General features: G+C 43.8%; 1 protein-coding gene across 3 annotated transcripts in view; it reads right to left on the bottom strand.

Annotated features, from left to right (window-relative positions):
- Positions 1-10,712, bottom strand: part of TBL1XR1 (TBL1X/Y related 1) — a 187,788-nt gene extending 177,076 nt beyond the window's left edge. For 2 of the 3 annotated variants that reach the window (XM_079921944.1, XM_079921946.1), the window contains exon 1: positions 10,175-10,712. The gene's annotated coding sequence lies outside the window, so the exon portion shown is untranslated. Of the gene's footprint in view, positions 1-9,368; positions 9,426-10,174 lie in introns of those variants that run through there. The other variant, XM_079921945.1, reaches the window with a different exon arrangement.
- Between the last annotated feature and the right edge of the window lie 238 nt (positions 10,713-10,950).

Consider the following 10,950-nt stretch of genomic DNA (forward strand, 5'->3'; position numbering starts at 1 on the left):
CTTCAGAAACCCAAAGCAGATGACCCAATTGCCTTACACTGTCAGTTAATGACATCTGATAGCCACAAAATAGAAATAGAACAAAATTAGTATGCAGTCTACCCAATTAGCCCTTTTAAATTAAGGGGAAAGCATAAAACACTTCATCCTAACCCATAAGCTGTGTTCTATTAACAGTTGAAGGTAACCACCAAAATATGCTATTAACTAAAACTTTTCTGACGAGGTGTTTGCTTACGCTAATGTCAAGTAGTTCCTGACTATTATTCTATAAGGTGTCGATTTTCAGGCCTTAAATACGCTAAGAAAATTTAGAACTCTCTCTCTCAAAAAAAAAAAAACAAAAAAAACAAATCACAAAATTAAATGACAAAAATCTCAGAATTTTAATACAGGAACTGACTGTATAACTACTGGTAGAATGAAAGAGCAAACTTTAGGTAGCATTTCATCTGATCCTCTTACACATTTCTAGAAGCTAAATGACTTACCCATGTAACTATGGCTTTGCAAATCATGGCAAAAATTCATTTTCTTAATACTGAATTCACATTAAAATGCTAGCCACCATTCAAGTAGATAAGCAGTAAGAACAAACATCCACTTAACAACCAAGTCGTTGCCCACTCACCTATGGTCAACTAATCTATGACAAAAGAAGCAAGGATATACAATGGAGAAAAGACAGTCTCTTCAATAAGTGGTGCTGGGAGAACTGGACAGCTACATGCAAAAGGATGAAATGAGAACACTCCCTAACACCATACACAAAAATAAACTCAAAATGGATTACAGACCTAAATATAAGACCGGACTCTTTAAAACTCTTAGAGAAAAACACAGGAAGAACACTCTTGGACGTAAATCACAGCAAGATCTCTTTTGATCCACCTCCTAGAGTAATGGAAATAAAAATAAACACATGGGACCTAATGAAACTTGAAAGTTTCTGCACAGCAAAGGAAACTACAAACAAGACAAAAAGACAATCCTCGGAATGGGAGAAAATATTTGCAAACGAATCAACGGACAAAGGATTAATCTCCAAAATATATAAACAGCTCATGCAGCTCAATATTAAAAAACCAAACAACCCAGTCCAAAACTGGGCAGAAGACCTAAATAGACATTTCTCCAAAAAAGACACACAGATGGCCAAGAGGGCATGAAAAGCTGCTCAACCTCACTAATTATTAGAGAAATACAAATCAAAACTACAATGAGGTATCACCTCACACCAGTTAGAATGGGCATCATCAGAAAATCTACAAACACCAAATGGAGAGGGTATGGAGAAAAGGGAATCCTCTTGCACTGTTGGTGGGAATGTAAACTGATACTGCCACTATGGAAAACAGTATAGAGGGTCCTTAAAAAACTAAAAATAGAATTACCATATGACCCAGCAATCCCACTACTGAGCATATATCCAGAGAAAACCACAATTCAAAAAGACACATGCACCCCAATGTTCATTGCAGCACTATTTACAATAGCCAGGTCATGGAAGCAACCTAAATGCCCATCGACAAACAAATGGATAAAGATGTGGTACATATGTACAATGGATTATTACTCAGCCATAAAAAGGAACGAAATTGGGTCATTTGTAGAGACGTGGATGCATCTAGAGACTGTCATACAGAGTGAAGTAAGTCAGAAAAACAAGTATCGTATATTAATGCATATATGTGGAGCCTAGAAAAATGGTACAGATGAACCGGTTTGCAGGGCAGAAATTGAGACACAGATGCAGAGAACAAATGTATGGACACCAAGGGGGGAAAGTGGCGGGGGGTGGTGGTGGTGGTGTGATGAATTGGGAGATTGGGATTGACGTGTACACACTGATGTATATAAAATGGGTAACTAATAAGAACTATATAAAAAAATATATAAAATTTAAAAAAAAACCAATCAAGTCGCTGATCACCTAGTTATGATGCCTATCATTCAGTATGATAAAAAAGACACAATGCGGGAGGGAGGGAGGGAGGGAAGAGAGGAAAGCACTGGTACCATCTTTGATCTCAGACAAATAAAGATACCAAGATGTAGGTTGATATCTAGTTCTTAGAAAGTAAAAATTCTTCACTCTGTTTAAGTAGTTAAAAATTTAAAACATCTCCTTTGTTTAAAAAAAATGTTTGAGAGTCCAGAGTACAATTTCACATAAAGAAGAATATAAAAAAGACACTTAATGACCATCTCTGATCCTTGGCCCCCATGTTTTCTTCTGTATTTTAAATTCTACCTCCTGAAAGAAACTTCCGATAAAAGGAAAACAGGTGGCAAACTTCCAGGTTTAAACATTCAATACTTATATTCTTCCTCATTCATTCCTCAAACTGTTCATTTCGCATAAATATCTTAATCTGGACACTCTTTCTGCATACTGAAATTTAATTTTTGATCTTTCAGCATGACCCTTATAGTTTGATTGTATTATTTCTGAGTTATGAATCTAAGCTCTCAAAAGCAGGGTAACATCCAACTCATTGTTTGACACTGAAACCCTCATATTTTAAAACTCTAAATATTAAAAATTTCAAAAGGACATAATACCGAAATAGCTGCCTTTAGAATAAATTACCCAGGTTGTTTGGCACATCTTTACCACAGAAAACTATTAAAGAGGGACTTCCCTGGTGGTCCAGTGGTTAAGACTCCCCACTTCCACTGCAGGTGGCACAGGTTCGATCCCTGCTCAGGGAACTAAGATCCCCCGTGCCACGTGCCCCCCCTCAAAAAAACAAACTATTGAAGAGAGATGGTTACAACATTCTTCTGGTAGACTAAACCCACTGACACTACATGATAGATACATGTTAATACATTCATAGTAACGGCTCAAATGGGACTCCAATGTGGTCAGAATGCTGTCACACATACTGAGAGCTAAAAACATTATCTTATTTAGACATACTACTAAGAAAATAACAAGCAAAAAAAGCCTGAGGATTAAAAAAATAAAACCCGAAATCTTAAGTTTCATAACAACTAACACAAATATAACCAGATAAAGCCAATTTAGTGAGACATGATTCCCAACTAGACTAGGTTTTTCACCAGGACTGTGGCTACTATTCCAGGATTAAGAGGATAAAACTATCCATTTCCATTTCACTCTAAATGTTGACTAGATTTTTTTTTCCCCTTCCTTGTCAACACTGCCAACATGAAAATTCAAATTAATGTGGCTACAGTACAACTGAACTTTGAAGGTCTAACTCAAAAAGGAGCTTTTGCCACATCAACAAGAATGAAACAGGACTGTCTCTGTTCTTATTTTAACATGGGCCCTTGTAGAAGCAATCCATTTTATTACGAAGATAGTATAATACAAAACTCAAGAGTTTTGCTACATACTAAAGGAAAGTGGCCCTTTCCTTCAAGAAATGTAACATTTGGTTGAGGCAATGTGACACATACTCACAAAACAATAAATAATTATGGAGTTTGTGATACTCATTAAATGTGATGAAATCTCAAAGAAATATCCTGAGTCAGGATGGCCCGAAAAAACTTCATGAAAGTGGGACTGAAACTAGGCTATTAAAAGGATAAAGGGAAGGAACAGCATGCACAAAGGCAGAGGAGTAATGAGTATGCCAAAACTGCAGTATTTGATAGACAGGCAAGAATTCCAGTTGGAGAAGAGTAAGAAATACGGCTAAATGGGTTAGAATGGAGCCTTAAAAGCCAGACTTGAAGCATATGAACTACATCCAGTTGGCAAAGGGAAGCCATTATGGGTTCTTCTGCAGGCGAACTGACATCATGAAACCAATATTTAAATAAATTACACTCTTGGTGATTAGAGAAGATAGAATGGAGAAGAAGATATCGAGCAACCTACTTGAAAAGTAATGCAATAACCCAGAAACCTAAAACCATTCATTCATTCTCTCCTTCACTCACTGAGAAAACGGACTGCTAGTTAAGAACACTGGCCTAGGGACTTCCCTGGCGGTCCAGTGGTTAACAACCCGCCTTCCAATGCAGGGGACGTGGGTTCGATCCCTGGTCGGGGAACTAAGATCCCACATGCCAAGGGACAACTAAGCCCTCACGCGTGCGTGCGCGCGCTCTAGAGCCTGCGCGTGCCACAACTAGAGAGAAGCCTGTGCGCCGCAACAGAAGAGCCCGCATGCCGCAACTAAGACCCAATGCAGTCAAATAAATATTTAAATAAATAAGAACACTGGCCTAGAAGTCAGACACACTGGACCTAAACCCCTCTGTACACACCTTACTACCTGAGCCTTGGTCTCCACGCTGTTAGTAATAAAGATACCAGTCGCTTAGATTGTCACAAGTACCTATCAAAGCATCTTCGTGATCCTGACACATAGAACTCTAGTAGTCGTTAACATTACTGGTGAATTAAGAACGATAAAAAATGGGAAGGGAAAATAAGACAAGATTCAAAGATATTTCAGAGGAACACACCTCCAAGCAGAACTGTCTCGACAGCAGCTGAAAATGTAGAACAAGAACACAGATGAGGGCTTCCCTGGTGGCACAGTGGTTGAGAGTCCGCCTGCCGATGCAGGGGACACGGGTTCATGCCCCGGTCCAGGAAGATCCCACATGCCACGGAGCGGCTGGGCCCGTGAGCCAGGGCCGCTGAGCCTGCGCGTCCGGAGCCTGTGCTCCGCAACGGGAGAGGCCACGACAGCGAGAGGCCCGAGTGCCGCAAAAAAAAAAAAAAAAAAAGAACACAGATGAAAGGTTGAGGCTGGAGAAAACAATAACCTACTTAAAAAATAACCACTCCAATTTTAAAAAGCAGATCCTAGGTACTGCCAGATCCAGCCTCGAACAATAAAATCACTTTTTATTTAAAAAGAGTTAGAAAGGGCTTCCCTGGTGGCGCAGTGGTTGAGAGTCAGCCTGCCGATGCAGGGGACACGGGTCCGTGCCCCGGTCCAGGAAGATCCCACATGCTGCGGAGTGACTAGGCCCGTGAGCCATGGCCGCTGAGCCTGCGCGTCTGGAGCCTGTGCTCCGCAGCGGGAGAGGCCACAACAGTGAGAGGCCCGCGTACCACCAAAAAAAAAAAAAAAAAAGAGTTAAAAAATGTTTTCAAATGCTGCGAGCAGATTTAAAAATTTCAAGCCCAAGTGACAGAAGAACGGCAACAAATACACACAAAAGACCCACCACTACCTACACCAACTATGGAACTTGGTATTGTTTCCCTTAGCGTTAAAATCCAAACTAGGGCTTTCCTGGTGGCGCAGTGGTTAAGAATCTGCCTGCCAATGCTGGGGACACGGGTTCGAGCCCTGGTCCGGGAAGATCCCACATGCCGCAGAGCAACTAAGCCCGTGAGCCACAACTACTGAGCCACCGTGCCACAACTACTGAAGCCCGCGTGCCTAGAGCCCATGCTCCGCAACAAGACAAGCCACTACGACGAGAAGCCCACGCAGCGCAACGAAGTTAGCCCCCCTCTCCACAACTAGAGAAAGCCCACGCGCAACAACGAAGACCCAATGCAGCCAAAAATAAATAAATTAAATTTTTAAAATAAAATGAAATAAAACCCAACCTAATTCTTCAAGTAAGCCTTAAATCACAACTTCAGGAGTAAATAAATTATGCCAAGCTTATTTCGACTATTTTGCCCAAAAATTCAGGAAATAAAACTGCCAAATACTTTCTATGACATTATGCCCCTACTTAAAAAACAAGCAAATAAAATGTAATACAAAGAAACAAACTTCAAATCCAAACCCATTATCATCCTCAACAACTTATTTTCATGATGCTTGTTTGTCAGCTACTGTTCTCAGCAACTTACACATACGACTTTTTTCATTATAGTTTGATTTACAACCTTGTGCTAATAATTTCTGCTGTACAGCAAGTGACTTAGTTATACACATATATACATTCTTTTTTAATATATGTATCTTTTTCCATTATGGTTTACCCCCAGGGGATTATCTATAGTTCCCTGTGCTATACATTAGGATCTTGCTGTTTACCCATTCTAAATGTAATAGTTTGCATCTACCAACTCCAAAGTCCCAGTCCATCCCTCTCCCTCTCCCACACCACCTTGGCAACCACAAGTCTATTCTCTATGCCTGTGAGTCTCTTTCTGTTTTGTAGATAGGTTCACTTGTACTGCATTTCAGATTCCACATATAAGTGATATCATATGGTACTTGTCTTTTTCTTTCTGACTTACTTCACTTAGTATGATAATCTCCAGCTGCATCACACATACAACTCTCTTAATCCTCTCAACTCTTTGAAGTTGACCGTCCCATTACACAGAGGAGAAAACTGAGACATAGCGGAGTTACTCCCCCAAGGTGACATAATTAGTAAGGGATGGTGCCTGAATTTGAAGCTGGGCAGTTCATCTTGAGAACCCCTGATAGAATCAGTATGCTGCACAGACTTTTATGATTTTCCTTACACAAGTTTTCAGAAATACGTGAGATACTCTTATTTGCTTTTCCTTCTTAATTAATTGTAGGTATGGAACCACATTTCCTATTTCTGCTGGCAGTGTGTGGAGAGGCTACGTCACCGCTATGAATCTAAAGGTAGGAAATACAGCAGTTGACAAGAAGATGGCATCTTATTAAACAGTTCTAGAGAGTTAAGCCAATGGTATTTGAGCCCTATGCATTTCATTTATCCATGCAATCACTTGACCCAGTTAGTAAAGATCCCAGTTCACAAGTACAGAATTATAAACTTGATTGGGAACACTAGTTTTTGCAAGGGTATCTAAAGACTGATGAAACAGCTGAAACTCTGGCACAGCTACAGTCATCTAGAAAGAACATGGACTAGAGCTCAGACAGACCGAGGTTTAAATCCTAGTGCATCATTTGATCCTTTTGTGGCCTTGAACAAGTGAATTAACTTATCTTGACCTTGCTGTTGTATCATCCACAAAAAGAGCGCAACACTACCCACCTCAGTATTAGCCTGGGATATAAATGACATAGAAAGCACCGCACACCTTTCCTATAGTATAGCCCAAGCTGAGTCCCTTTCCTTGGACTCTTGCAAACAGGGCAGTTAACTGTACTCTTAGGGAGTCCAATCCCAGAGGAGGTGAACAGCAAACCTCTCCAGCATAAGCTCTCTCACACAGGCTTTTTTTTTAATTCAAGTATCTACTGGTGATAGAGCAGGAGATCCCACCATGGGGTCTCCAAACCAAACTATACTCTTACCAATTCTTTACTACTCAGCCCTGGGGTCCTAGCCCTTCTGTACTATGGGGATGTATAATGTCTCAATGTTAGCTGCTTTCTCTTTTTGCACGTCAATGACTTATACTATAAACACCATTTGAAATGAGTCAAATTCCATGTACTAGAAAAATACAAAGTCCCGAACAGTGCCAATATTTCTGCCACTCTCTCTCCCCGACTTACTACTATTCACATTCTTCTCAATTCTTTTTATACAAATAACACAGAAAATGAACAAACCCAACAAATTATTTCTTCATCAAAATGTGTCAAATCAGAAATTCTTTGTAGTAATAACTGCTGTAGTATATTGGAGAAGAACTCCTTTATTAGCTACTCATTTGACAAGGTCGTACTTATATTTCATTGTTATATATGAACAGATGTATTCGTTCAACAGGTTGTCATTTAAAAGGTCCATTAGTCACATCTCTTTTTATCAGTAACCCCTATGTTTACAGTAAGCTCCTGCCCTTTCTGCATATTAGCTTGAAACTCTCCCAGTACAAAGGAAGCAGTTACTTCTCGTTCTCTTGATAGGCATGTATCATGGTAATCATGATAAATCTTATGGTGTGAACACAGGTAACAAAGATTCCTAAACACGCCTAAAAACGTATTAAAATACTTGCCTCTTTGAAGCAACCAGTGAAAAACTACAACCTTCACAAAGGGCCATTCCATTTACCATGGGTATGTCCCATATTAATAACCAAAGCTGGTACACGTTGAAATAAAAACATCTTATAAACTGATGGTGAGCTCTGCAACAATTCTTATGCCATTAACAAGTACCTTAATTAAGTTCCTTAACAGTAAGAAAAACTTTCTCCACGTACACATTGTTTTCATCCCCCATACAGTTTAGTATTTTGCCCTCTAGGTCTGATTCTAACAACTCAAGTGACAAAAAGTAGTAGTTACTTATGGACTTAATGGTTGTGATTACATATATCACATGGTGCATAACAGGACTGGGAGAAAAAATTCATATTCCAAAGAAGCAGGAAAACCTCGATTTAAGAGCAAAAAGTATAAACACGAATCACTCGCCTAACCACTTTCAGGCATATTTTCTTTCTGCTGTTCCTCCTCCACAGGTAAACGCTAACTATTTCTAGAACGCGCTCAAGGATAATTTCCGAGGCTTGCTTGCCATGAATTCCCATGATACAACTCAGCACACACACTGTTTTCATGGAGACAAAGGTGCCCTATTTCCCTAGACTACAAACTTATTAAAATGGTGAGAACATACAGTTCCAGGAAGTCAAGATTACTAAAATACACCAATGCAGCATGGGTCTTATTTAACAAAAAATGAAAATAAACCACACTGGTAAAACCAAAAAGTCACTCACTCTATCTTCAACGTGTAACCAGGATATTTATTACAATTTTTTTTAAGGTAAGTAGATGAAAACACCACCAGGGCCTTCTATTATCCAACCTGATAAAGGAGTCTTTAGGGAAAAAAAAGGGGTGGAAAGAGAAACGATTACTTAATTATATGGGGGAGGAAGAATCAAACCATTCAGACTAAAAATAACCCACATTTCACCCACCAAATTTTATTAACTAGCTTGTTGAGATCAGCATAAGGGTCTTGTTTAGAAAACAAGAAAGCCAAAAGTCAACTTCCCTCTGTCAACTATAATCACATAAGTACTAAAACTCTTCACCTTGGTGCCCACAGAGTCCACGGTTTTAAGTAAACTCCAGACACTGAGGAAAAAACCTAGTTTTTAACTAGGTTCCAACACTTTTGTCATTTGTAATCACCCAATTATTTCCGAGAATATTATTAGATAACCTAACAATGGGAGCGTCTTTTAAGAGCCATTACAACCCAAATTTTACATGAAACACACCATTTTCACAACCTAAATTTATTTTCGGTTGCCACTGCAAAGTGCTCCCTGTTCCAGCAAATTAGGAACTTCCAAAAATACTGAACACGCTAACACACGCATGTCTTCCCTCGAGCTGCCATTTCAGATTAATATTTCACTTATAAAAGTCTGCTTCTGTTCAAAAAATGACATCGGTTGCAAAGAGGAAGTTACCGATAAACCACTCTCACAACGTGGCCTTTACACTGTCAGAAAATAATGTGACTCTGAGCCACCCAAAACTTACCAGGAAGCTGGCAATAACTTTGCCAATTCTACACTTCTGAACCCAACTTCAAAGAGGCTCTATCAAATACCTCCTCAAGACGATAAAAAGCACTAAGTTACAAATAAACACGTCCCGGAGCGCGGCCGCGCGCCCCTCCCCCGCCCGCGCCCCCGCCCCCGCCCGGGACGCGCGGCCCCAACAGCCGCCCGCAGCCCCCAGCACGCCGGCCAGGGTCGCCGCGCCGGGCCCGGGGCCGCGCCGCGGGAGGGGAGCGGATTTCCATTGCTGCCTGAGGTTTAACAAAATAACGTGCACCGAAGAGATCCCTCTCCCCTGCTAAAAATAGGCTATAAAGGAGTCGGCCTCATGATGGCTCCTTGATTCAATTTGCTGCAAATTCTTTCCTGAAAGCCTCCCGCACATATATACACACACACACACACACACACACACACACACACACAAAATGGGGGTGTAAATGCACGAAGGGTGGAAGGGGGGAGAAGGCCGAGGTGCACATTTTCGGGGACAACATAATAAGGGTGAGGATCCCCCGGGACCAGGAAAGGGTAGGGGGTGGGCAGGCACGTGAGCATTTCAAAGAAGCCTGAGAGCAAAAAGGGGGGATGGGGCACCCTAAATGCCTTCCCTCCCCTCCCCTCCCCCGCCAAACCCCCAGCTCCCCGAAGGGCCAAGTTGAAAAATGCATGTTCCACTTGCGCCCATCCCCCCCGGCGGCCCGGCGCCCCCCGGCCGCCTCCGCCCGCGCCCCCCGCCCGGGCCCGCGGCCGCCCCCACCCCGGGGTCCGGCCCCCGGCGCTTACCTGGAAACCGTGGCCTCCGACGCCGCTCCCCCCTCCCGGGAATGGAGACACAAGGAAATTCCCCTCCTCGCCGCCGCCGCCACCTCCAACCACCCCCAAAATAACCCCTCCGGGGGGTGAGAGGCAATTATAACCCCGGCGAGCGGAGGGCGCGGGGGATGGGCGCCGGGCGGGCGGGGGCGGGGAGCGCGGCGCGGGTCCCCAGGTGGCGAGCGGAGGTGCTCCCGCCGCGGGGGGAGGGGCGGGGGCGCACGCGGCCGGCGGCGGGGGGAGGCGGCGCGCGGGGGAAGGGCGCGAGCGGGGAGAGGAATTGAGGCAGAAGGTAAAAGCTGTTACTAAGGGAAAGAGCCAAACGGTTCGGAGCAGCCAACGGCTCAGACACTCAACACTGGGGAGAGAGGAATGGGGACCAGCCAGGCACAAATGAGCTCGCGAGGCCCGCGGCGGCGGCGGCCGCGCAGCAAAACAAACCCAAGCGGCCTGCGCCGGGCGGGCGGGCGGGCGGGTGCGCGGGGGAGGGGCCGGCGGGGGAGGGGCGCCGCGGACGCGGGGAGGAGGCGGCGGCGGCGGCGGCGGCGGCGCGGCGGGGGGGTGGGGTGGGTACTGCCGGCCCGGATCCTCTCCCTCCCGCCCGCCGCGGCGGCGCTGGGGGCTGGGTGGGCGCGGCGCAGGCTTTTAAAAAGAAAGACAGACCCGCAGGCGCTCCGAGGTGTCGCCCGGCCCCCGGCCGCCCCGCCCCCACCGCCGTGCGCGGCCGGGTGCGGGGCATCCTGGGT

The sequence above is a fragment of the Stenella coeruleoalba genome, assembly GCF_951394435.1.
Source record: "Stenella coeruleoalba genome assembly, chromosome: 5".
In the NCBI taxonomy this organism is placed as follows: Eukaryota; Metazoa; Chordata; class Mammalia; order Artiodactyla; family Delphinidae; genus Stenella; species Stenella coeruleoalba.